Source organism: Arachis hypogaea, chromosome 10 (assembly GCF_003086295.3).
Source record: "Arachis hypogaea cultivar Tifrunner chromosome 10, arahy.Tifrunner.gnm2.J5K5, whole genome shotgun sequence".
NCBI classification, from domain to species: Eukaryota; Viridiplantae; Streptophyta; class Magnoliopsida; order Fabales; family Fabaceae; genus Arachis; species Arachis hypogaea.
This window is the reverse complement of record NC_092045.1, coordinates 101,643,810-101,666,567: the sequence shown is the minus strand read 5'-3', so window position 1 is coordinate 101,666,567 and position 22,758 is coordinate 101,643,810. Positions and strand designations below refer to the sequence as shown.

Sequence of the window (22,758 nt, the reverse complement as noted above, 5' to 3'; positions counted from 1 at the left end):
ATCACGCGTATGCGTCAGTCACACGCACGCGTCGCCATGGAAAGCTCCAAATCACGCGCACGCGTCAGTCACGCGTATGCGTCGCTCCTCGCTGCCATCTTCTTTAATTCTTGTGCTGCAGAAACTCTATCAAATCCAGGCGAATGCTACCTAAAATAAATAAAATTGTAAAAGACTCAAAGTAGAATCCATATTGGCTAAAAGATAATTAATTCTTTGTTAAATTCAACAAATTAGATGCAAATTCGCTAGGAAAAGATAGGAAAGATGCTCACGCATCACATAACCCATTTATAATTTAGACGATTTTTTCTTTATAGAGATTTGGAAAATGCAGGCATAACTTAGATCTTCGATCCCTGTAAAAGAAATTCAAACATATTATGTTTAAATACTTCATAATCTCTTACCGCTTGCTTCAAACATCATGTGATAAAAAATTTTGATTCATTTTTGTTTGTTCCTATTCTTTTCTTAAACAAATTTTTTTCTTTTTGAATGGACTTCGCAACTTGTCCTCAAACATTAAGATATTCAAGTCACCGAAAAAAAAATATCAGGATATTCAAAATACAAATAGATACTAATTCTCACCCCTTATATCTCGGAATAAAGTAGTTGTATCTCGGAGGGTTTTATATGGGTCACCTCTTCATAGTCTGCATACAAACTCGAAAACTAAACAAATAAATGGTTATCTCAAACACCTTTAAATACAAGTACATACAAGCCTACTCAACACTGAAAAAAGAGGATTATACCAATACATCAACTCTACTATTTTTAGCTTCTTAGATATATACTGACTTAAGTGTCGGAGTTTCTTTTGCAGGTTTTACGCCCAGTCCTCACCTCTGCTATCTGAGAGACAAAGGAAAGGTCGTCGAATGATAGTAACTAGCTATATCGGCAAAATTATAAATTTACAAGGTTCAGTTTATGTGCTTAAAAAATGATTGCAATAATGTGCACCTAAATATATATACTTGTGTAGTTGGGTTGGTAAATAAACAAGTTATCCTAATTCTTCTGCTAATTTTACTGAACTTAATTTTGAGCAAGTGCAACTTTCGTACTATATTAGCTAAAAATATTATGCAATTTACTTCAATAATTTTTTTCTATGTTTATTTATTATGATAAAAATTGATACGTCAAATTAACAAAAAGTAATATAATGTGCAGTCACGCAAGGAAATAATTTAAAAAAAAAACAAATTCTGCAAAAGTTTATGTATGCCTAGCATAAAACTCTCTTGCAGACTTGCAGTAGGTGCAAAAATTTCATTGATAACTGGGTTGGGACTACCGTACACAGCAGTACTAATATAATGTTTATGACCCAAGCTGAATTCTATGCTTACGCGTTGATCATCAATCTCCACAACTCTATATCAAGATAGAAAACAGAGGATTAATGGTTGATTTTTGTCGTGAAATCACCTCTCTACAAAACTTAATCTGATAGGCCTAATATGATGTCTATGACCCAAGCTGATAAGCTGATAGAAAGAGATATGTGAATTGTTATATCTCTAATATATTTTCTCATTCAAGAATTTCTTTTTAAGTTTCTGTAAATCTTTGCATTGGCCTATAATTTTTCTTTTTATTTGTCTTATGTTGAATTTTTTTAGTCAACAAGAATCGAACTCTAAACTCATAGAAGCTGTGGTATGAAATTAGAATTTAAATTGGGTATGCCTAACTTAATCCTAAAAACTTGTTCATAGGATAAGAGATGCCTTACACTTAAAATTTTTTTAGAGATTTTATCCCCGAGAGATTTGAGACTTGTAAAGTTGTAATACACCATTCATGCTCAGAAATGATAGTTTAGAACGTGAACACTTGTCCCAACAACATTGGATTGGACGAGCTATGATACCATGTTATGAAACCACTTCTCTCAAAATTTAAGCTGATATAAGAAAGCATATGACTGATTATATCTCTAAAATCTATTCCTTCAGAATTATTCTTGGTCACCAAGCAAAAACTTTTTAGTCGAAAATTATTCTCTCTTTTGGTCTCATTTTTGCTCCAAGGAAAGTTGTAGGATCCCTTCAGTACTTGACTATCTCTAGACTTGACTTTGCCTTTTCTGTTAACAAGGTCTTTCAATTTATGCATTCACCAACAATTAAACATTGAAAAGCGATGAAAAGGATACTACTATACGAGGCAGGTATGGTGTCAATAGGTATTACATTTCAAAAATGTACTAACTTGATTGCTTGCCTTTACAAATTCGGATTGAGTAGGAGACTTGGAGAAAATCGGTCACTGGTTACTGTGTATACTTAGGAAGCAATCTTGTATCATGAAAAAGCAATAAATAAGCCAAGATTAGCCATAGTAGCACAGAGGCAGAATACATGAGCATGGCAGCAGCTCAGTCAGAATTGGTGTCCATTCAACAACTTCTAAAGGAACTTAGAGTCCAACAATCAATAACACTTATTATATATTGTGATAATCAAAATGGTTGTTCATTGGCTGCCAACTCAGTGTTTCATACAAGGTGCAAACATATAAAATTGACCTTCATTGCCTTAGAAAAATGGTGAATCAAAAAGAGCTTTATGTTCTTCATATACTCTCCATAGCTCAGATTGGGGATATCTTCACTAAACCACTTTCAGCTCCTCTATTTCACAAGTTTAGAGACAAACATCGAGTGATTTTTCAACCCACTGCTAAATTTGAGAGATCTATGAGAGAGTAAGTTATAAACCTAAATTAACTTTTTAATTCTGTTAGTTTGTTTTGGTGTTCTGGCATTTTTTGTTTTTCTATTGCTATGTCCAACTAAGCTTTTTAATGAGATTTTAAGGTTAAAGAAGATGCCTGATGAGTGGAAAAAGAGCACCTTGGTATGTATCTACAAGAATATGGAGATATACAAAGTTGCGGAAACTATAGAGGAACCAAGCTCATGAGTCATACCATGAAGTTATGGGAAATGGTGATAGAACGGAGGTTGAGAAAAGAGATACAGGTAACAGAGAACCAATTTGGATTTATGCCAGGAAGATCTACCACTGAAGCGATATACCTATTAAGAAGGATGATTGAAAGGTATCGTTGTAATAAAAGGGATCTATATATGGTATTTATTGATTTGGAAAAAGCGTATGATAGGGTACCAAGGGAGGTCTTATGGAAGGTTTTAGAAAAGAGGAGAGTAAGGATCGCATATATTCGTGCAATTAAACACATGTATGATGGGGCCACAACTAGTGTGAAGACTCAAGGTGGTGTGACAGAGAAATTTTCTATTGGTATAGGATCATACCAGGGATCATCCTTAAGTCCATACCTTTTCACATTAGTCTTGGAAGTACTCACAGAGCACATCCAAGAGCCTGTGCCATGGTGCATGCTTTTTGCCGATGATATCGTCCTTATGGAAGAGTCAATGGAAGACCTAAATAAGAAGTTGGAGTTATGGAGAGAAGCTCTAGAAGTGTATGGTTTGCGCATAAGCCGTAGCAAGACGGAATATATGGAATGTAAGTTTAGTCTGAGAAGAGAAAACCTTAATATAGGGTGAAGATTGGAGAAAACATCTTACGAAATGTTAAAAGTTTTAAGTATCTTGGGTGCATCATACAGGAAAATAGAGAGATTGAACAGGATGTAAATCATAGGATCCAAGTAAGTTGGTCAAAATGACAGAGTGCATCTGGTTTTATATGCGACAAAAAATGCCTTTAAAACTTAAAGGTAAATTCTATCGCACCGCTATAAGACCGGCTATACTTTATAGTACGGAGTGTTGGGCGACTAAAGGGGAGCACGGACACAAGCTGAGTGTGGAAGAGATGAAGATGTTGAGATGGATGAGTGGTCATATGCGATTGGATAAAATAAGGAACGAAGATATAAGGGAGAAAGTTGGAGCAGCACCCATTGTGGAAAAGATGGTTGAATCACGTCTCAGGTGGTTTGGACATGTGAGAAGAAGACCAATAGAATATCCAGTCAGGAGGGTGGATGAGATGGAAGATGGACAAGGGGCGAAAGGTAGAGGAAGACCTAAGAAGATCATCCATGAGGTGGTCAAATGAGATTTACATGTAAACGGTCTCTCTGTAGACATGATACATGACAAAGCACAATGACATAGTTTGATTCATGTAGCCGACCCCACTTAGTAAGACAAGACTTTGTTATTATTGTTGTAGTATTGCTATGTCTAGCTCTTGTGAACTCTATATATAGAGCAGTATCCTTGCTTCAATGTACACAATATTCTTCTATCTCAATGAATAAACTTCAGTTCAATTCTATTGTATTTCAGTTTCTGTTCTCATAGTCTAAACTTACCTTTATGCATTCAATTTTTTAATTCATGTTCTATTGTTATCAGTTGTAACATTTTATTAGTTAAAAATGAAGAAAAGTCACTTATGAACATATCTAAATTGATATATATATTTGTTGAAAATTTTTTTATCACTTTAAAATTTTGGTGTATTTTGTAAGTATTTAAGAATATTTAATATCAAATGTAATAATTAATTTCTCGTGAATCATTAATGATCTAATTGCAATTTATGTTAAAATATATTTAGTTGCAGATATACTAAAATTCTAAAGTAATAAATTAGAAAAAATTTCATATTTAAGTTAGAGATATTCTATAATTTTAAAGTAAAAAGTTAAAGAAAATAATTATGTGGTCAGTTATCTCCTCTTGTAGTGTCACATTGAAATTTTGCTATATTTATTTTTTTTTTAATAATAGTTAGTGCTAGAATATAATCAAATTGGATTGATCTAGTGGTAGGTTCATTAATCCGCTTAAGTAAGTGTTAGAGGGTTCGAATCTCGTCTTGTGCATGCAGCAATTCATTGGCCAGCGACTCCGATCCGCAATATTAATTAATGAGAGAAAAACTACTGACCACTAATCCCTCATTGCCAGGTATTTATATTTCAATTACTATTTTTAATTGAGTTTCCATTTTTTGAATTTTAGTTTTATAAATAATTATCCATTTCACAAATCAATTTAACATTAATTTTGTTTTTAATCATATTTAATAAATATGAGAGATAGATTTTTTCAATTTTTTTAATTGAAAGAGTAAAATGTAATTTTTAACCCTTTAATATTTTTTTATATTTTTTTAGTCTCACTTATAAAATTAATAATGAGAGATCATATTTTACTCTCTTAAGTGAAAACGAAAAATTAAAAAGATCTATTCCCAAACAAGTTAATGAGAATCCAATATAAAATTCTCAAAAAATGATATTTATACACTAAAATTAGCCACTAAAATCAGCCACCAATATATTTGTGTATAAATATATGTGTGATTTAATTTATTTTAAATGTGTATTTATATTCCAACATGTATTTTATACTAGTGACTGATTTTGGTAACTGATTTTAATATACATGTAGCATTACTCAAAATTATCATATCGGTTTATGTCACTATAGCATACTCTAAATACCAATTTTCACAATCAAATTTTAAAAAAATAAAAGTTTTTTAAACATTTTAAAAAGTATAAATAAAAAATTTTAGAACTGAGTCACAAACCAATTTAAAAATTTTACCCTAAACACTAATTTTGTATGCATCAAATTTTTTGCCTCCTCTTTGTCGGAGATCTAACATCTGTTATTAGATAATGAATCTTTCACACAATTTTTAATCACTAAATTATAATTAATTTTGTATTTGTATCTGATAAGACTCTATCTTTAACTTTTATAATACATTTAATAATTTATTTCGTCTAAATATCTAATTGAACATTTAAAAAGAACACTTGTTTAAGAATAAACGAAATATCTTGATATAATTTAGAGTGAATACCTAAATTATTTTTAAAAGATTTCAGATTGAATATTTTAACTTTTATTACTAAATTTTTATTATTATAAAATTTTTTGAATTATTTTCGTCGGATATATTAGTCTTACTATTATTTGAAAGAAAACTAACCTGTCTCATAATAATGTTTTTTAAGATTTAATTTTCTTAAAATAAAATTTGCTAGAGATTTATTTATTTAATATATATATATATATTAAAAATTTTATTAAAAGTAACTTAAGGATGGATCAATCTGTCTGACAAACTTTAGAATAATAAAAATTTATTAGATAATAAAGTGTATGATTTGAAATTTGATAGGAATTATTTTGAAAAATTAATTACCAATAAAATTATTCATATTAGCAAACAAAATACATGTTAAAAGTGATTGAAACTACATATATATTTATATACAAATACATAATAGTTAATTTAATAATTAATTTTTAGTCTATAAATAATATTTTTGTTCCACAATATATACAAATTTAATTTTGATGTAATGTTCATATAAAGTAATTTTACACATATATCTAATCATGTAATGTCATATTAGTAAAAATAATAACTTTTTATATTAACTATGTGAAATAATCATTAAAAAAATAAATGTGATTCATTAAAATATAGATAAAATATTTTACACACTCAAATTATCAAAATTAAACTCAATATAAAACAAAACAAATGAGAAATCGTCTAAAGAAAAAAAAAAAAGATTGAGAGCAGTTTGATGTACAAACAACCTGAGTGGTGTTTCAGCCATTGAATTAGCAAGTGAGCCAATATCTCCATCTCATGCATTCCAGATAAACAAACCAATAGCCCCAACTCCATCTCAAGCTTTTCCTGCAAGTTCTGAACCTATAACACCATCTCATGATTTGCCTGAAATTTAGGCAATAACCCCAACTCAATCTCCTTCCCCCGCAAAAGATTGTGCTGGCAAGTGAGCCTATAGTCCCATCTCATGATTTGCATGCAAACAGAGTAATAGCCCCAACCCCATCTCCTGCATTTTTCGCAAATGAACCAATAGCTCCTCATGCTTTCCTTGCAAATGAACCTTCTGCTGATGATGAGTCAGACCCCCAAGTTGATTCAGTGTCTCACATCCGCAGCTTCTACAGTTCCAGAAAGATTAACATTTAAACACGCCAGTCATGTCTGAAAGCGAGCGATAATGTATCTTAGTATCCATTAGTAATAATTTTGAGAGGGAAATATACAATATAAAAAACGGTTTATATACAATATCTTAGTACTCAATGACATTATATCTCTCTGAATACTATAGAGACGGTTCATGTTCTAGCATCTTTCTTGCGTCAAATTAATATGCAACATCAGTGTTAGAACAGAACTTCTTATAGAAGTTATTATGTAGCGGTTATCGCTTTTATCATCTTTCTACTTTGCTTCTTTGCTATTTTTATCTTTTGTTTTTTATTTTTCTGGGTATCTATCTGATCAAGGAAGATTGTTGAGAACCTGCAACTAATAGCAGATTGGCTGGAATTAGTAATTTTATCATTTCAGCACCATTAATTTTTGAAAACAAATAACTAGTAATTTAATTAACAATTTTACCATTACAAACAGTATGAAATGTGTGGGATTAAAAAAAATAATCTAATTTAGGTGAACTTGACATAAGGAGCTGAAAATGTTTTAATTTCCAGTCATATTGTGTTTGCATTGTCATATGACTCCCTTGAGAATTTCATAGAAGTAACAAAGAGTTATAATTACCTCTCACCCTTCCAAACTGAATCTTTGCTTTTTCTATCTGTCTTTGTCAATGTCGGAAGACTATTTTTACTTTTGGGCTGCTGAATGGTCTGTAGAACTATCACATAAAGGAAGTTAATAGAACTAGTATAAAAGGAAAACACTAACATACTCAGGCACTTAAAAAATCATTGCAGATGGTTACAACTTACACGGTTAGGAATCACTTCCTGCAACTTTGCAGGTTAACAGATGCGTAATCTTGAATATTATAATTTCCTCCTTCCTACAAGAATCAGCGCGATTTCTTTCCTTTTTTTCCCCTTAAATTGTTATGAAAAGTTAGCACCTATAGGCTATAGCCATAACTACCACAAATCACATGGTTTGCATCCCCTGTCTCTGTCCGGTTCCTTACATGCTCATCTGCGTAGCTTTACGGTCCATTTTTTCCATTGTCATCTGTCAGTGGCGTGCCAACCATTGAATATGTTAGGCCACAACTGCAACCTCCTTTAGTTAATGTTTTGCTTGTAAGCCAATAAATAGAGAGCCGCAGCCTGCATCAGTTCACATTAGAAGAGTAGCTCTGGGTGATTATGTGAGCCAGCTACTTCAGTGTTTAACACGGTTGCTTCACATCAGAACTCATGAATCCTCTGCCCAAGCTCAAGATACCCCGCCCGAGCGCAAGCCGATGACACTGAAGCCAGCGTCGCAGCATTGGGCTCCAATCCATCCTCAATCATCTCATCAAAAAGCCCCAAAGCCTCATCATAACATTGATTCTGAGCATACCCACAAACCATCGTCGTCCAAAGGCTCAAACTCCTGTCCGGCATTTCATCGAACATAAGGCGCGCACGGGCAAAATCTCCGGAAACAGAGTAACCCCTCACCAAACCACTGGCCACGTGGGAATCAAAGCTCAGCCCGAATTTCAGCACGTGTGTGTGAACCTTGGTACAGTCTGGCAGGGAGGGAATGTTAGAGCAGGCCTTAAGGAGAAAGGGGAAGGTGTGTTTCCCGGGAATAGCGCATAGCTTCCTCGTGGAGACGTAAAGGCAGAGAGAGTAATGGGGATTGGGGCTAGAGGCGTGGGCGCGGATGAGGGTGTTCCACATGAAGGTGTTGGGTGGGTATGGGAGGAAAAGATTCTAGAAGCGAGGGTGAGGTCGGCGAAGGGGGAGAGGGCGGGAGGAGAGGAGGCGGCTGGCGGCGAAGGGGTCTTGGCGGATGCATTGTGGATTTGTTTGAGGTGGTGTATTGTGGTGCATTGGTCGGCGAGGAGAGAGAGACTAGGAGGAGTGGGCGGCGGAAGTGGAATGGTTGAGAAGGTTCGTGGCGGCGGTGGTGAACGCGGTGTTTGAGCGAGAAGTGCAGTTTTGGCGGCACCATTCGAAGAAAGGTTGTTGGTGATCACTGATCAGAGACTCGGAGTTTCCCAAGGTATCCGCCACCGGCGGCAGCAAGGCAAGGTTGTTGCCGATCGGAGCTCGAGTCTATTGCTGACCAATCAGTTGCTTCGTGCACAAGGCGGCATTCAATTCCCCTCACAGAAGGATGAAGTGACCATTCAACAAGCTAAGTGCACTTTCTCTGATTCTTAATTTCTTATCGTACATATATGCATGTTATTTGAGTCAAACCTTTACATTCCGCCAATATCTAGTGGCAAGTGGCAACTTAACAAATGATCGTGAAGACACGCATCCAAATTTAACGAAGGCTGTGACTTGTGAGTGCTCTCTTACCCATTTCAAATCAAGAAACAGAATAGACACCAAAATTAAAATCAAGAAATAGAATACTTATTCTCCTCTAATGACGTACCAAGAATCCTCTCCCTCATTCACATAAAAAAAAAAAAAAAAACACACACACACACACACATCCCAGAAGGCCACTCACCCAGAACCAGAAGGCCAAAACACGAAGCATCTGCCCGCAAAGCACCTTGTGCCACACCTCTCCATCCCCTATCTCCCTTGTCGCTTTTATAATTTTTAAATTATTTTAACTGAATTTTTCCACATTATAGTCAACGTCGAAAATTCTTATTCTAATTCTGAATCCTTTCTTTAACAAACAAAACAAAGGTTTTTTATTTTTAGATAAAGCTCCTTAGAAAACTAAAACAGAAAATAATATAAAAAAGAAAAAAAATTGGGGAAGAGAACTCCACAAAAAATGCATCATATTATTCACAAATGATGAATTACAACCAAACTACACAGAATCAGCTAACTAATTTTTTTTTTCATGATTAAATGCATAATGCTGTTCACATGATGAACTACAATCAAATTACACAAAATCAAATAACTAATTTCAATTTTTTTTATTTACATTTTTGACAATCTAATTAGTTGGCATCGGATACCGACATAAAGGACATAAATGACTAGTCTTGAGCCATTGCACGAGGCATTCTTGATGATATACATGCTTACAAGGCATTGATGAAACTTGTTCTGTATCATCATCATAATCAAATTCAGTTAGACAAATACTGCACCTCTCTGCTAGATGGTAATTATTTTCAAGCTTCACTCTCTCAAGAGACTCAATGGCATTCTTCGATGCAGGAACCATCTTAATATTATTAGGATCTTCCATGGACTCTTCAATGATTAAGTCGGTGATCATGTTGCCGTAGTCATCAACTTCCAATGACAAATTCTGGATATTCAAGTCATCAACGTACAATATAGGATTCTGGATAATAATGTCCAGATACAAACTGAACAAACGAAAATCAGGTCTTTCATAGAGGAATCCGGAAGGACGAGTTTGAATTATGGCTTTCGCGTAGGATATAATATCTGGCATCATGTTATGAATCAAGGCAATTGGTATAATAGCCTCAGGGAAGTGCATTTGCATGTGTGATGAACCGTTTTGAAGGAATTCTTGCGCTTGGATTAGAATTGAGGATTCAAACGAATAAATGGCTCCTAAAACTGGTGGATGTGATTGTGGTTGTTGATGATGAGTCCAGCAAGTTTGATGCGTAACTTGTACCTTGAGAATGAAGTAATCTGTTATTTGATCTCTCATGAGGGTTAGATAATGTTGCAAATCTGCCTCCTCTTCTTGTAACAATGGGGGAGATGACGCTTCCCAAAAGAAAGTAAATGGCGAAGTCATGATGATGAAATTAAGAACTGGTTTGATGCTTCGAGTTTACTAGAAATATTGGAAACTTTCTTTAATAGAAATAAGAATGAAACTGAGAATTAATCCTTGTTGCTTTCTGCTTACTTATATATACAAGGCTTCTAGTAAGATTTGGTTAACGGTAATACTAGAGGCAGTATATTTTTTTGTGATTTGTAATAATTCATTAGGTATCATTTATTGATATGAAATCAGTCACCAAAAATTTATTGATATGAAATTATACATTTTTTAATAATTAAAATGTTAGTTAAACTTTAATAAAAATATTCGCCTTTCATACTTTTTTTTTTTAGTTTCTAGATATTAATTAACTGAATAACTTTTTTAGTTTAATTAGGATAGTAATTTTTTAAAATAATTTTTTATTATCTTCTAACCATTTTTCTTTTCTTGGATTAACATTCATAATTTAAAAATTAAAAACGATTATTTTTATTTTTTTTACTAACTAACTGAAACTAATTATTCGAGATAAGTGAGAAAAAATATAACAATGATTATTTATAAAAAAATCATTTAATATTTATTTTATATATATATTAAAATAATTGCCAATTATTTGAAATAATGTTTTCGTTTTTGGAGTAGTTATAAATAGATTGATTAGACAAAAAAATAAATTAATTTACAAAGATTTTGTGCAAAATTACTATCAAGTAGTTGAATCCTAATTTAATAATAAGATATTTTCCACATCCAAGCAATTTTGGTATCCAAATTCATCCAAGAAATTTTAGGTTACTCGCCTTTTTCGCTTTTCTTCTTTTCTCACGCTTCTTCTCACACTCGTTTACGCATGAAACGTCTTCTTCTTCTTCGCCTTCTTCTTCGCGTTCCTCTTCCTCATTCTCTTCCTTCTTTTTCGCGTTCCTTTTTCGTCACGTATTTTCTCCTTATCGTCATTCTTTTGTTATTGTTGCTGCCGCATTCTTTTGTCTTTTCCTCATTCTCTACCTGGTGAAGAAGTAGTAGATGGTGAGGAAGAAGAGTTTTAAATTGTGTAGAATATAAATGAAACATGTTATTTGTAAGACTCTGAATTTTTAAAAATTAAATAATAAATTATTTACAATTTATTATGTTTAATCAAGATTATATTTTCTGATATTTTACATATAAATCGGGTAATTTCTCAATTATAATTTGAAGTTTTAGTAATTGAAAAATAATGAGGATTTTATGTACTATAATTTGAATATTTAGATGTTGAGCTTTATTTTATAAATAAAGAAAAAAATGAATTTAATTATTTCTAATTTTAATTTAATTAGTAGTTATTTGAAGATAATTTATATATTGATGAACAAATGGTACTTTCTTTGAAGATAATTTTATTGGATTAAACTTAGTTTTTAATACTATTTTATACCCTAATTATATTATTAATTATCCTCAAAATGAAACCTTAATTTGCTAAATACTTCCTAAAATCCTAACCCTAACTTTCCCATTCCCTTCAGCCGCCACACCCCTTTTCCTTTCTTCCTAAATCAAACACACAAACACAACACATAGCAGCAGTAAAAAAATTAACAGAAAGAAAGAAAAGAGAGGAGAGGGTGCGAATCAAAAGAGAGGAGAAGGGGGGAGAGCGCGCTGGCGGAGTCACTGCAGCTCGTCACGCCACCGTTGTCGCCGATGATGGAGGAATGAGGAGAGTGTGTCACAGAGAAGGGGGAGCCGTGCGAGTGAGGAGCGTCGCCACCGCCGTCACATCGTGTGCCGGTAGCTTCGTTGCACCTCGTCATCACCATCGCCGTCGAACCTCCGTGGAGTTGTTGCCGTCGCACCGGCGCTGTGAGCTGCTATCGAGCCACAAGCAGGACCCGATGCGGAGAGAGAGAGAGAGAGAACATTGCAAGGAGAGAGAGAAGGCGTTGCGGGGTGGTTTCTATCGCCGCTGCTCTCTACGCCATCGTCGTCTGTGGAGTTCGCCGCCGTCGGAGTCACGAGCTGAGGTGGGGAAGGAGGCCATTTTTCCTATTGTTGCAGTTAGGGGTGGCAAACGGGCCTAAACCCGCTGGGCCGGCCCGCGTAACCCGCCAAAAAAGGCGGGATGGGATGAAAAATCGAGACCGCCAAATAGCAAAAGCCCGTCTAACCCGCACCGCTTAAATCGCGAGGTTTCGCGGGCTTTGGCAGGGCGGGGCGGGCTTCCCCGCTGGGCTAAGTTTTTTTTAGTGAGGGGGTATTTTTGCAATTTTTTGCCAAAACCTAACTTCTCCCAACCTAACTTACAAGAGTATGAAGATAAAAATTGAGTGTTTTGAATTATGTTTATGTTATTTTAGAGACAATATTTATAATTATGTTTTGGATTATGTTTATTTTGCTTTGGAGAGAATATTTATACTTATATTTTGAATGAAAATTTGGTTTATAATTATATTTATTAGATATTTATAATTACAAAGACTTTAATGTTTGTTAATATAAAAAATATAATTTTTTATGCCATTAGAAATTATAAATTTATTAATATGGTTGTGAAATTATATATATTACTTAGTAGTTAATAGTAAAAAAAAAAAAAGAGGAGCTTTAGCGGGCTTAGCCCGCCAGCCCGCCAGCCCGCAGTTAGGCGGGGTGGGTTAGGATTCTAGGACCGCCTCATTAGGCGGGGCGGGGCGGGCCAGCCCGCCAAGGACGAGCTTCTGGCGGGGCGGGGCGGGGCAGGGCGGGCTTCCCCGCTTGCCATCCCTAGTTGCAATCATTGTGCTACTACTGCTATGCTTCGTTTTCTTGTTTTCCTTAATTACTATAAGTCATTTTTGTTTCTGAACCTCCACTGCTACTATGATGCTATCCGTTGATTGAGAAGTTTAAGGGGTTGATGTTTTAGGATTAAGGTGTTGCAACTGTGGACTGTGACGGTTGATGCTCTGAAAGAATCGTTGTTGCTGGGGTGACTGGAATTGCTACTGCTGGTTCTAACGCTGTTGTCGCTGCTGTTGTAAAATCGAAATAAGTGGATTTGCCGCATTTAAATTCTGAAATTTCAACATTGAGGTAGGTGCGCTTTTCTTAAACTCATTTTAATTTTTGAGAATCGTTATAAATCGATATTAATGCAAAATGTATATTTTTTGTGATTTCATAAGACTTATGGAAAGGTTTGTATTGTTTTGGTCGATTGTAATTATTTGTGTGGTTGATTGATTGATTGTTTGATAAGGTTGAATAATTTGGATTATGGATTGATTTTTGATAAACTAGTGGTTGTCGAATTTATTTTCTTCATAATTATAAATGTTTTGATAATGGAAATGAGTTTGAGTTATTGAAAGGGATTTGATACATTGGATTTGGGATTGTTAGTTTATCAAAAGTGATTTTTGGAAAAATTGAACATGGTTTGAGATATTGAAATTGGTTTGGTATTAGAGATTATATAAAGGAGTTTGAGGGATGTCTGAATGGGACCCGAAAAGGGTGGCAGAGTCCGAGTTTTAGATGAGATGCTGTCAAAATTTTATAAAAATTAGAGATTTTGTTTAGACGATTATTTAAAAAGATTTGAATTCAAAGGTTATATGAATTGATTTTGAGTTATTAAGAAAATCAGTATATTTTAAGTTTGATTCATTTAGAAAAGAATGAATTATGTTTTGAATTGGAACTATTGATGAACGGAATGGAAAGAAGGATGATGATGATTGATTTTGAAATATGATTTCTTGAAATAAATTTTAAAATGAGATATGGATTGACGAATGATGATGATTTTGAGAATGACTTAGATATTGATGAACGTTAGACTGAATTATTCATATGCTTATAAATTTGAATTATCTTAGACACAAGTTTTCCTGGGTAGATCCAGTACCTTGCCACCACTTGTTCCAGATTGAGACTCGATACTCTGTTGACCCTATGACGTAAGGGTGACCGGGCACTCATAAATTCCCGAGAATAGTACCCCCATTGAGCGATTTAATATATATCTGAGAAAAAGCTATGCATAGACTCAGGGAGATGCGCGTCGGGGGACAGTCCAAAGGTTTAGCAAACCGGACTTGTCGGGTTGGCTGTATAACCGACAGATGAGCTCATTAGCCATAGAATAGGCATGCATCATTCACATTTGTATGATTTGTTTGGGTTTTAATTTAATTTAGTTTGCCTAATTGTTAAACTGTTATTAACTGCTAACTGAGCTATTTGCTGTAATTGCTATCTATACATGTACCTTCATTGTCTGTTTTGCCTGTGTTTGTTCTGATGTAGTACTTTCGTGATTTTTGGTGATAAGATGATGATTGTGTTGATTGATTATGTGACACGTTGAAAGCTGTGATTGGTTTCTGATTGAGTTATTAGTAAAGTACGAAAAATCAAGCTAGTTCAGCATAGACTTAATAAACCTATGCTTGGAACAGGTTGGTCATTCATACAGTTTAGGAAACCAATTAAGATTCTTTTATAAGAAAGGAAAGGTTTTGGATTTGTGAAAAATAAATATTGTTTCTTTGAAAAGTTTTGGATGATTAGTCGTTGATTTTTAAAATATTCATAGGACGAATGATAATCACTGCCTTGAAACCAATTCTTCTTTTTATACATATCTTCTTATAACAATTCTTAAACCCTCTACTGAGAACCCTTTTGAGGATGATGTTTTTACCCCCTACAGAATTTTTTTTCCAGTGACAGGTTCAAGAAGCTTTGGCACGAAGCTGCGATTCGAACTACGGAGCTTTGCATATATATATATATATATATATATATATATATATATATATATATATATGTTTTCCTTTTCTGTTTTATAATTTAGTTTTAGATTTTATTTTACCCTTTGTTATTTGTCATTTTGAGAATTTAGAGGGGCAGGACTTGTATATTAAGAAGTTTTGGATAAGTTTATGTAATTATTATTACTTGAATATGATATGTGACTGTGTGATTTTTAAAGTAAAGGCTTTTTGCTTTAATAACTAAAAATTGGATTCATATTTACGAAGACTCAATATTAAATAAATATAGTATCAAATAAAGGATTAAAGGTAAGTAACACCTAAACTTTTAGTACGATCATGAGGTGTTAAAAGTAAGGGTCTTACATTATGGTATCAGAGCAGTTCATCCTGATTAGAGCCTTGGGAATGGAATGACTATACTTCGTTGCATACTCTGAGTGTCTGTCATGTAGTAGGTCTTGTCCGGATAACAAGAATTAGAGCTTTATGCACATGACTATCTATTGATAATGTCGTTAGCTTACCGTAGCATAACTCTGATGTTAAGTCTGGCCAACTTAATGTTAAAGGTTTATGCGTACAGAAAAGTTAACAGGTTATCATAGATAAAATAGAATTATTAGGGGATGCGAATAACGGGTTTTGGGAGCATTAGAAATTAACTTTTGAAGTTAGTCCCGTATCGATGCATCCTTTGTTTTCTTTTCCTTAGTCATGAAATTCCTTATTTCACTGCTTTTTTGAAATGCGGTTTGATTCTCTGTCAGATTGTATTCCTGATCATCCCTTGGATTCTTGATGTCATGGTTTTCAATTTGGCGTTTTCCTATGTAAACTTTGTACTCTAATTTAATTGGAACTCGCTTCGATCAATATATCATCTTATTGTTCCTAGCAAAATTTTCTGATTTAAATTTCTTCCTTAAGTTATGATTTGATATTTTAGCTCTATGCATTGCATCTTATGTATATTCTACTCTGAACATCCGCCTAGCTATCCTATAGATTCTTGACAGTACAGCTTTAGGTTCTGCGTTCCTCTACTTAAACGATGTAATTCGTTGACGAAGTCTGAATCTGTTTTGTCGTAATATATCCTATCATATAGTGTCCTCTTGTAATTCTTATTTTGTATCTTCAAATAAATTCTGGTTTGATTTTTCTCTCACCTGAATTCTTGTTCATGACTATTTCTTGAACATCTAAACCTTCTAATTTAGCATATACTTCCTTATATGAATTTGGTAACGTTTTTATATGGTTTAAAACCTGTAGGTTCGTAATGCTACACCTACTCTTTTACTAACTTATAAAAAAAATAAAATTAATTATTACACCCTAGACTTTCTCATTTAATTACAACTTGATTTTCTACCAACCTTATCACAATTTTTATATATATTCTTATGTGATTTTGCATCTAAGTATTTTTCAAGATTTTTGAGAAAATATTTTTGCTCATAACTTGATTAAATTCTATTTTATAAATTTTGCATATCTAATTTTAATTTGAGTTTTTTTGATGCAATACCTTTTTTATTTCTTTCGAAAAAGTGAATTCATTCCTTTTTGAGTTTATCCATTCTTTGTGAATGCTACGATTGATTTTTAGTATTCTTTTCGACCCAGCTTAGATTTGGTTCAAAGAGTGTACCGTTCTTCTTCTTGATTGTTCCTACCGAAGTTCTTAGATTCAAATTCCTTCTTAAGATTACAGCTTGATTCTCTAACGACTTTATTGCAGTTTTTACGAATATCCTTATTTGATTATGTATTTAGATATTCTTCAAAGAAAGGTTTTTATCTCTTTCTAGTTGGTTTTTGTTTGGTAAACTTCACCTAATTTATTTTTAATTTGAATTTGGTTTAGCATACTACATTGTTTATGCAATTGTTGTTCTTTTAAAAAAAATGTTGGATTCATGTCTTGCTTCTTATGAATAGACCAATTCCTTTCTTAAGCTTTTCATTTCTGTGGATGTCATATTTGATTCTATTTTTAATTACTCTCTTACTTTTTGAATGTCACCATTAGTCTTAGTTTTTCATTTCTTGTGAATCTCATACTCATCCGAGTCAACTTGAATTCGTTTCATTTAATGCACCATTTGTCCTTTTATTTATCTTTCTTTAGTCAAAGGTTCTTTCTTGAGAATTTTCTATTGATTGAGTTGTCTTCTTAGCGCATTTTGTATTCCTTTGGACCAATTGGAAACTCGTTTGATAATCCATGCCTAGTGAGTTCTTGTTTGAATTCCCTTTATTTGAAGATCCTTTCTTCCATAGGCTGATTTCCTTTTAACGCATCGTAATCTTTTTAAATGATTCTTGCGAGGTGGTTATTCTGAGTATACCTTCAGAATTTTGTTTTGAACCATTTTGAAAAAGTTTTGAATTTTTTTGAAGAAATTTAAGTTTTGAATCAATTTTTTTTAAGTTGTTGAGTTCCTTCTTAAACTTTTCGTTTTTATGAGTGACATGCTTTATGAATCCTAATTGAAATCCTTTAATTTAAGTTTCTTTCTTGAAATGAATTGGTTTCCTTCTTAGCGCATCTTAATATTATTGAACATCCTTATAAGGTTGTGATTTCAAGTATATTATTGGAGTTTTGTTTTAAACCTTTTTAAACAAGTTTTGATTTATTATTATGCGAAGTTGTCCTTGACTTTGCATTTCTTTACTTGAGCAGTACCTCTCTTTGATGTGATTTGAACTTGTTTTGGTGCGATATAACTGCCTATTGAAGTTTTAATAAAATCGCTTTTAATTCAGCCTACACCCATTTACCTTATACTCTAAAAATTTCTATATGTGATTTAAACTTGTTCAATTGTAATGCATCTTTTTTTCTTTTATGAGCAAAACTTTATCTCAAGTTTCTTTCCAACAAAATCACAGTTTTCATGCATGCTTGAAAAAGAAGAGAAAATACAATTTCACTCTTAGCCAAATTAATCTTTCCATTTACAAACTTTGTGTAATCTATTTCCACTTTAATTTATATCGAAATAATGCCACATTTACGCTTTTATTAATCTTCTGAAGAATGTTTGTTACTCATTTTCTCTTTCAGAACATGAAATGATTTTTTCTTAAGTTTTTCATTCTTTATGAACAATGTATTCGAGAGTATCCTTAAATCATACTCTTGAGTTTTGTGAATTTTGTCTTTGGTTTTGGATATTCTTCTTTTGTAAATCTCATATTTACTTGAATCAGCTTGAATTCATTTCAAAATACTGCATTGTTTTTCATCTTATTGATCCTATCGAATTCCTTCGATTCAAGAGTTACCCTATAAGTTATCAGTTGATTCTCTTTCCAGCACTCTTTATTGCTTGTTCATCCTTGTCTAGTTGTGATTTCAACAATTCTTTCAAATTCTCGCAAACACGGTTCTTGTCACGTTTCTTTCTTTTCTATGGTCTATTATCCTTCTGAGTATACTCGAGATTAGTTTTCGTATCTTTTGCGACCATTAGACTTAGTAAACGATACATTAGTCCTTTAGGACAAGTTTGGTGAACGCAAAAGGTGAAATTTGTAAGTATACGACGTTGCAGAGAATTGTGGAACCTTATTTCATGTGAAAGAGTTTTGTTGATGTTAGATTTGAGACCATTAAGATTTGCGAAGTGTTTGACAAGGTTGAAAACCCTCGAATGAGTTGTTCGATGAAGTACGATTGAGGATGGTGGAAATAAGTTATTTTGAAGTTTGAATAATTGAATCTCTGAAGTTGTTGTGAGATCAGAGTGCGAACGTTAAGCACACTGTTTTAACCCTAACTTGTTATATAACCTTTTGCCGCCTTGCCTTACCATCACATGTTTGAAAAATATCATCTTGTATATCAAGCCTATATATATATATATATATATATATATATATATATATATATATATATATATATATATATATATATATATATATATATATATATATATATATATGTATGTATATACTGAGAATTTTTTGCTTTTTCTTTGAATGCATTTGAGAGTGAAGTGATATGAAATCTTTTTTATTTTGTATCAATTTTGAGGACAAAAATTTTTTATAAGTGGGGTAGGATGTAAGACCCCAAATTTTTAAAAATTAAATAAAAAGTTATTTACGATTTATTAAGTTTAGTAAAGATTATATTTTCTGATATTTTACATATAAATCGGGTAATTTCTCAATTATAATTTGAAGTTCTAGTAATTGAAAAATAATGAGGATTTTATGTACTATATTTTGAATATTTAGATGTTGAGCTTTATTTTATAAATAAAAAAATAAAGAAAAAAATAAATTTAATTATTTTTAATTTTTATTTAATTAGTAGTTATTTGAATATAATTTATATATTGATGAACAAATAGTACTTTCTTTGAAGATAATTTTATTGGATTAAACTTAGTTTTTAATACTATTTTATACCCTAATTATATTATTAATTGTCCTAAAATGAAACCCTAATTTGCTAAATACTTCCTAAAACCCTAAACCTAACTTTCCCATTCCCTTTAGCCGCCACACTCCTTTTCCTTTCTTCCAAAATCAAACACACAAACACAACACATAGCAGCAGCAAAAAAATCAACAGAAAGAAAAAAGAGAGGAGAGGGTGCGAATCAGAAGAAAGGAGAAGGGGGGAGAGTGCGCCGGCTGGAGTCACTGCTGTTCGTCGTGACGCCGTCGTCGTCGATGATGGAGGAACGAGGAGAGTGTGTCGCGGAGAAGGGTGAGCTCGCACGAGTGAGAAGCCTCGCCACCGCCGTCGCGTCGTGTGCCGCTAGCTTCGTTGCCCCTCGTCATCACCATCACCGTCGGACCTCCGTGGAGTCGTTGTCGTCGCACCAGCGCTGCGAGCTGCTATCGAGCCACAAGCAGGACCCGATGCGAAGAGAGAGAGACAGAACAACGCGAGGAGAGAGAGACGGCGTTGTGGGGTGGTTTCTGTCGCCGCTGTTCTCTCCGCCATCGCCGTCTGTGGAGCTCGCCACCGCCAGAGTCACGAGCTGAGGTGGGGAAGGAGGCCATCTTCCTTGTTGTTGCAGTCACCGTGCTACTACTGCTACGCTTTGTTTTCCTTTTTTCCTTAATTAATATAAGTCATTTTTGTTTCTGAACCTCTACTGCTTCTGTCATGCTATCCGTTGATTGAGAAGTTTAAGGTGTTGATGTTTTAGGATTAAGCTGCTGCAACTGTGGACTGTGACGGTTGATGCTCTGAAAGAATCGTTGTTGCTGGGGTGACTGGAATTCCTACTGCTGGTTCTAACGCTGTTGTCGCTGCTGCTGTGAAATCGAAATAAGTGGATTTGCCGCATTTAAATTCTGAAATTTCAACATTGAGGTAGGGGCGTTTTCCTTAAACTCATTTTAATTTTTGAGAATTGTTATAAATCGATATTAATGCAAAATGTATATTTTTTGTGATTTTGTAAGTCTTATAGAAAGGTTTGAATTGTTTTAGTCGATTGTAATTATTTGTGTGGTTGATTGATTGATTATTTGATAAGGTTAAATAATTTGGATTATGGATTGATTTTTGATAAACTGGTGGTTGCCAAATTTATTTTCTTGAGAATTGTACATGTTTTGATAATGGAAATGAGTTTGAGTTATTGAAAGAGATTTGATACATTAGATTTGGGATTGTTAGTTTATCAAAAATGATTTTTGGAAAAATTGAACATAGTTTGAGATATTGAAATTAGATTGGTATTAAAGATGATATAAAGGAGTTTGAGGGATGTCTGGATGGGACCCGAAAATAGTGGCAGAGTCTGAGTTTTAGAAAAGATGCTACCGAATTATGATTTCTTGAAATGTGATTTTGAAATATGATTTTGAAATATGATTTCTTGAAATGAATTTGGAAATGAGATATGGATTGACGAATGATGATGATATTGAGAATGACTTAGATATTGATGAACGTTGACTGAATTATTCATATGGCTTATAAATTTGAATTATTTAAGACAAGGGTTTCCCTGGGTAGACGCAGTGGCTTGCCACCACTTGTCGGGTTGGCTATATAACTGACAGATGAGCTCATTATCCATATGACAAGCACGCATCATTTGCATTTGTATGCTTTGTTTGGGTTTGAACTTAATTTGGTTTGCGTAATTGTTAAACTGTTATTAATTGCTAACTGAGCTATTTGCTGTAATTGCTATCTATACCTGTGCCTTCCTTGTCTGTTTTGCCTGTGTTTGTTCTGATGTGGTACTTTTGGGATTATTGGTGATGAGATGATGATTGTGTTGATTGATTATGTGATAGGTTGAAAGCTATGATTGGTTTCATGAAGTATGAAAAATCAAGCTGGTTCAGCATAGATTTAATGAACCTATGCTTGGAACAGGTTGGTCATTCATACAATCTAGGAAACCGATTAAGATTCTCTTACAAGAAAGGAAAGGTTTTGGATTTTTTGAAAAATAAATATTATTTCTTTGAAAAGTTTTGGATGATTAACCCTTGATTTTTAAAAGATTCGTAGGACGAATGATAATCACTGCCTTGAAACCAATTCTTCTCTTTATAAGTATCTTCTTATAACAATTCTTAAACTATCTACTGAAAATCCTTTCAAGGATGATGTTCTCACCCCCCTATAGAATTTCTTTTCCAGTGACAGGTTCAAGAAGCTTTGGCACGAAGCCGCGATTTGAACTACGGAGCTTTGCATATATATATATATATATATATATATATATATATATATATATATATATATGTTTTCCTTTTCTGTTTTATGATTTAGTTTTAGATTTTATTTTATCCCTCGTTATTTGTTATTTTGAGAATTTAGAGGGGCATGACTTGTATATTAAGAAGTTTTGGATAAGTTTATGTACTTATTATTACTTGAATATGATATGTGACTATGTGATTTTTAAAGTAAAGGTTTTTTGCTTTCATAATTAAAAATTGGGTTCATATTTACGAAGGCTCAATATTAAATAAATATAGTATGAAAGTAAAGGATTAAAGGTAAGTAACACCTGAACTTTAGTATGATCATGAGGTGTAAAAAGTAAGAGTGTTACATTATTATGATATAACAATTGTTATGAATGGAAAATTATCCATTATATAAATTGAAATTCGAACAGCTTTCTGCATAATGATTCGAACACGTATTCATGGTGAAACAATTGTAAGTACTGAGTGAACGAAACATAATCATTATATAAAATCAAATCAAACAATTTCTACATATTGACCGAACAAGTACTCATGGTAAACAATTGATGATACTGAGTGAAGAACATAATCCATTATATAAAATCAAA

At 33.2% G+C, this 22,758-nt stretch overlaps 2 long non-coding RNA genes across 3 annotated transcripts; one reads left to right on the top strand and one right to left on the bottom strand.

Moving 5' to 3' along the window:
* Positions 1-6,444: 6,444 nt before the first annotated feature.
* Positions 6,445-9,535, bottom strand: LOC140175885 (uncharacterized). Of its 2 annotated transcripts, none has more exons than XR_011866834.1 (3): positions 7,787-9,535; positions 7,596-7,692; positions 6,445-6,967 (listed from the first exon to the last, which is right to left on the bottom strand). It is a non-coding gene; the product is annotated as an uncharacterized lncRNA (long non-coding RNA). The 2 variants fall into 2 exon arrangements; XR_011866833.1 differs by having other exon boundaries at positions 6,868-7,010; positions 7,787-9,172.
* A 10,427-nt stretch (positions 9,536-19,962) lies between these two features.
* On the top strand, positions 19,963-22,393 carry LOC112716167 (uncharacterized). Its single transcript, XR_003160197.3, has 3 exons — positions 19,963-20,471; positions 20,638-20,804; positions 22,081-22,393. It is a non-coding gene; the product is annotated as an uncharacterized lncRNA (long non-coding RNA).
* Positions 22,394-22,758: the final 365 nt, after the last annotated feature.